The 5569-nt window shown below is 40.4% G+C and overlaps 1 protein-coding gene across 7 annotated transcripts in view; it reads right to left on the reverse strand.

Annotated features, from left to right (window-relative positions):
• The window catches only part of Ank2 (ankyrin 2), a 575860-nt gene that overhangs the window by 415582 nt on the left and 154709 nt on the right, over positions 1–5569 (reverse strand). The gene's annotated exons all lie outside the window — the stretch shown is intronic.

A 5569-nucleotide genomic window follows, 5' to 3' on the forward strand; every position in this document is an offset into this window, starting at 1 on the left:
TTATACAGAGAGACCCTGTCTGAAAACATTGACTTTATGTGCAGAAGTCATATGATAAGGATTTATGATAAACATAGCATGTCTTCCGTGTGTGTGGTGATCTATGTCCTCTCAGGTCTGGGTATTTTGTACAGTTCTTTAACTGAAAAGACTATAAGGAAGAAGCTGTTCACATTTGACTTATTGAAAAGACGCTTAACATTAATCACTCAAATCTGGCCCCAAATATATGTCATACAAGTATCCATTGAGGAAAGGGGACACATCTAGAACCACACAGACTGTAACGGATCTCGAAACCTGAGTAATTTAGCCTGTGTAATCAATACAATCTTAGTCTGTGGACTAAAGTAAGAATCTTACCCCTGCTTCTCAGTTCCCCACATATCTGATGCATATACCCTTACTCTCCACACACATACAAAACACTGAGTATGAAAATTTAAAACTATGTTGTACTATATTAATAAAATCAATAGTATTTTATCTTCTGCTAATAAAATTTTATTTGTTTGACATTTCCACCTCATTGATGAAGTATAACTCAGCTAGTTTGATTTTTTTTTCTTTGTAGATTTGGCCCAGCAGAAATAGAAATAAAATATGAGCGAGAGGACAGTCAAAGCACTGGCGAGCAGAGAGCACAGTGGTCAGGGTGGAGCCCGAGACTCTCGGGAGGACTGTGAGTTCATCCTGAGCATTAAGGGCTCCTTGATCAATCACCTTTGGCCCCCAAACCTATGATTTGGAAGTGCCCCAAAATCCAAGGTTTGCAGTTAGTTCTGGTTTGATGGCACAAGTGGGAAATTCTGCATCATGAAGCTTCATTTTGTGCACAAAATTGGCGAAAAAAAAAAGTTGTGTAAATTACCCTCTAGGTATTTATACTTAAAAAGCCAACGGTAAGTAATAAGCCAAGCTCGTCAAATTACAAAGAATTTGGCTTGGGTATCTGTAAGTTATGATAAATTATCTTAGGAGTGCAAACAGTGTTTACAACTCTCTTTAAAGGGAGGCACAGTAGGTTTGTCTTTAAGCAGCTTTCAAACATTGCCTCTAAGATCTTTCAGGAGAATATTGTCCGTCATACATTATTCCCTTCCCGAGGTGAGGAAGACAAAAGGTAATTGGTTCCCTCTCAAGCGTCAGTATTTGGCTATGTACTGGACAGAAATGTATGCATTTACTAATATGGGAAGTTCAACCTATTTCGCTGGAGAATCCCATGTGTACTGGATCCTTGCCAGAAAGCTAAGTCAGATTATTTAAAGTTCCTTTTTATCAGTCTGCAAAATTCCACTCTTCCTCTGCTGACTCCCACAGACCCCTGAAACATGCACTTGTCCCCTGACCACAATGAGTATCCCCTCCTTTAGAGTCTCACATGAGAGATGTTCTTGGGAACTGGAGTTCACCCTGTGAAGTGGAGCTGGATAAAGCTTTCCTGAGCTGAGCCCTTTCTATAAGATTTGCAACCCTCACCATCATTTGAGGGGCTTAAAACTGCTGGAAGCCGTTAGCATTTGCTAATGTTTTTGTTACACCATTGGTGGGAGCAAACTGAAAAGGCAAAACCAAGATGCTCGCCCGCCGAGGAGGGTGTGGTCTCTTGGTGAGAGCTGCACTTCCGCTTTCCATCCTCTGATCAGGTTTAGGTCACACTTTCTTCCCATGTTTTGCCCTAAGTGTGTGACCTCAGGTCTCGGAGACCGCTGTGATTCGTATATGTCTGGGGGTAGGGGGAGTGCTTCTAAGGTGCCCCCCAAAAACTAGCATATTTGACTATTTGTTTGCAGAGTCAGTGAAGAATTTGGTTGGCGAGTGACACAAATCTCGCCATTGTGCCTTGCTTGACCGTAAGACCAACCTAGGAACTCATTACTAGTTCCTGTCAGACTACCTAACAGACAGGAGTTAAAAAAGATGTGGGCCACAGAAATGACCTCTGCTTTGGGAAAAGTAATTGATTAACGCATCAAAACCTTGTTTCCTTTGTCAGACTCTGATATCTTCTTTTGTTGGTTGTTGTCCTGCTGGTGGTGGCGATGATGATGTCTTCATGCATGCACGACAGACAGCCACTCTGCCGACCGAGTTCCCATGCCAGTCCCTGTTCTCCCCGAATTCTCCATAAAACACAGGCTGATAACAAAGAGTTGGGGTCCCAGATCCAACACACAAAAACTCATCCTAGAATTAACACCTTTCTCAAAAGATCCTATTCTTTTCCCACTTGTTAAAAAAAAGTAGTAGTAACCTTTACCTTACCAATTTACCTTTCTTTTTCACAAAAAAGAATGGGTTTTAATGAAGACTGTGAATGTCTTTAACCCCAAACAGCAGGAAAAAAGTACAAAACAAAAGTATTATTTTCTCTAGTCACAAAAACTGCACTTAAATACAATTGCAGTGACCTAGAGATGCCACATCTAATTATATTGAGTGGAGAAACTAGAAAGCTCCAATTGGATGTGTTGGTTAGAGACACTTAAATCAATCAAGACAGACAAATCTAATTCTGTCATTGTTAGCAATGGTGTATGTACTTCGGGAGAAAAATAATGATATAAAATGCACAATTTGCAAAACATAGGTGCCTAAGTTTCAATTAGATTATTAATGGGTAGAATGAAAGGTCAATGTCCCATTGCTTCAGGAAATGGCCCAAGGATTATATCTAATTTGCAGGCAAAAATATAAACAGGCATCTCTACTTGTACATGAGTTTGTTGGTTATGTCATGCAAATGAAAATATGTATATCAGTGACCATGTCAATGCAGAATATACTAACTCCCTAGTACCAGGAAAACTTAGTCTTTGATATTTTCTTCTAGTTCTTGCATGATGAACAGGCCTTGAAAACAAGACACCTAAAGTCCACAGATGTTATATCTAGACCATACGGTTTCACACAGAACCTTTTAAACTATTCTCGGTTCCTTTTGCTACCTACTTCTGCATATCTAGTTAAGACTACACACACCGCTAAACAGAGATTCTAAAGTGAAAATCAGGGGCATGCCCCTAAACTGAGGTAAGGAAGCAAACCAGAACTGAGAGACTTCTCTGGAGAGGGAATCATAGCGGGGAAGGATTAAGCCCCCCTAATCAGCAGGTCGGCCTTCTAAAGCTGTTTCTCTGCTCGAGAATTTGTCATGAAAAAAAATTATCAGGCAGTTATGAGACAGTCATTCCCAGATCTACCACACATCTCTCCACTGCCCAGCTGGGATGCTCTCCAGGTCCAACCTGCCATTCGCACTGGAAACCTCTCTGGCACTTCAGGTGGATCAAACAGTATCATTACATGATTATGCAGATAATATTAATCATAAGACAAGACAGAGTGAATAGCTACCTGCCCTTAAAATAGCCCAGGTGGAGTAGTGCTCTCTTATTAAGCAACAATCATAAACTTCTCGAGAACGATGTTAATAAAGCAATGCCCATAAAGTCTAGGAATTTATTCTAGTTAAATATTCGTCATTCAAAGAGCCCACATGTTTTAGAGTGAAGTTGTTTCCTAAACACTTTTTAAACATCTCCTCAAATAAAACCTCCCTAGTGGCACCTGCCCAAAGTTTTACAAGGAAATTTTTCAGCAAAACTGGGAGTTTTTTTAAATGATATTTCTATAAGAAAACGGATCATTTCTCCTCTTCTGTATTCCCCTACATCTCCAAATCATCTGTCCTTAGCTAGTCATCCTGTGTGACGGGACAGCACATGACTCATGACATCCAAAACACAGTGGTATTTTGCGCCGTTACAAATGCTGTGACGTCAGAACACATGAAACTCAAGAAGGATGACCAAAATGTGGATGCTTCTCTCCTTCTTTAAAAGGGGAACAAGAATACCCTTAGGAGGGGATAGGGAAGCAAAATTTAGAACAGAGGCTGAAGGAACACCCATTCAGAGCCTGCCCCACATGTGGCCCATACATATACAGCCACCAAACTAGATAAGATGGATGAAGCAAAGAAGTGCAGGCCGACAGGAACCGGATATAGATGTCTCCTGAGAGACACAGCCAGAATACAGCAAATACAAAGGTGAATGCAAGCAGCAATCCGCTGAACTGAGAATAGGACCCCCGTTGAAGGAATCAGAGAAAGGACTGGAAGAGCTTGAAGGGGCTTGAGACCCCATATGTACAACAATGCCAACCAACCAGAGCTTCCAGGGACTAAGCCACTACCCAATGACTATACATGAACTGACCCTGGGCTCCAACCTCATAGGTAGCAATGAATAGCCTGGTAAGAGCACCAGTGGAAGGGGAAGCCCTTGGTCCTGCCAAGGCTGGACCCCCAGTGAACGTGATTGTTGGGGGAGGGCGGTAATGGGGGGAGGATGGGGAGGGGAACACCCATAGAGAAGGGGAGGGGGAGGGGCTAGGGGGATGTTGGCCTTGAAACCGGAAAAGGGAATAACATTTGAAATGTAAATAAGAAATACCCAATTTAATAAAGATGAAAAAAAGTTAATAGTAAGGTAAAAAAAAATGCTGTGACATCACACACACAGCTGGCCTAATATATGTTCTCTGTAATGAGATTGGGGTGGTTCCCATAATATTTTGGAGATTAATTCTAGAGAGAAGAACTATTTTTTAAAAAAAATGAACAAAATTCCAAACATCAAGTGTGATGCACCACACTAAGGAGTTGCACCCTCTGTTATTCCTCTATATAATTCTGTACCCTCTGCTATTCCTCTATATAGTTCTGCACCCTCTGCTATTCCTCTATATAATTCTGTACCCTCTGCTATTCCTCTATATAATTCTGCACCCTCTGCTATTCCTCTATATAGTTCTGCACCCTTTGCTATTCCTCTATATAATTCTGTACCCTCTGCTATTCCTCTATATAATTCTGTACCCTCTGCTATCCCTCTATATAATTCTGCACCCTCTGCTATTCCTCTATGTAGTTCTGTACCCTCTGCTATTCCTCTATATAATTCTGCATCCTCTGCTATTCCTCTATATAATTCTATACCCTCTGCTATTCCTCTATATAATTCTGTATAATAATTTCCCTGATTTCTTCTATTATTCTTCATCAAAAAACAATTCCTACAGATGTATTTCTTTTTCCCAGAAAATTCTGCACATGGATGCAGTCTAATTTAATTACCCAGAATCAAATACTCTTGTCAGCAAGCTTAAATCAGGGAATATTATAAGTACTTCTGAGGATAGTGTGGCCCCAGAAAATAAACTCTAAGAACAAAACTGGAAGCTGAATGAATCCCAGGATGTCTCTTCTACCTATTACAGTCAAACGGCTTCCCCCATTATTCTTCTTCCAGAAATGAACCTGAGGAGAAGACGATTTCTCTTTCCATTCCCACACAATACTACAATCATACTGTTAATAACTGCTTAGACACAGAGAAAAGGGTCATTATACTTTCTTCATAATTTAAAATGTTAATGCTACGATGCCTTCATATCCGAGTTTTTAAGCAAGGTTTTTAAGCAAAGTAGTAATCAGCTACATTCTACCCCCTGTTTTTGATAAAATTTTTTCAAAATAGCATTAAAATACCAAAAGTAC

Source organism: Rattus norvegicus, chromosome 2, assembly GCF_036323735.1.
Source record: "Rattus norvegicus strain BN/NHsdMcwi chromosome 2, GRCr8, whole genome shotgun sequence".
Taxonomy (NCBI): domain Eukaryota; kingdom Metazoa; phylum Chordata; class Mammalia; order Rodentia; family Muridae; genus Rattus; species Rattus norvegicus.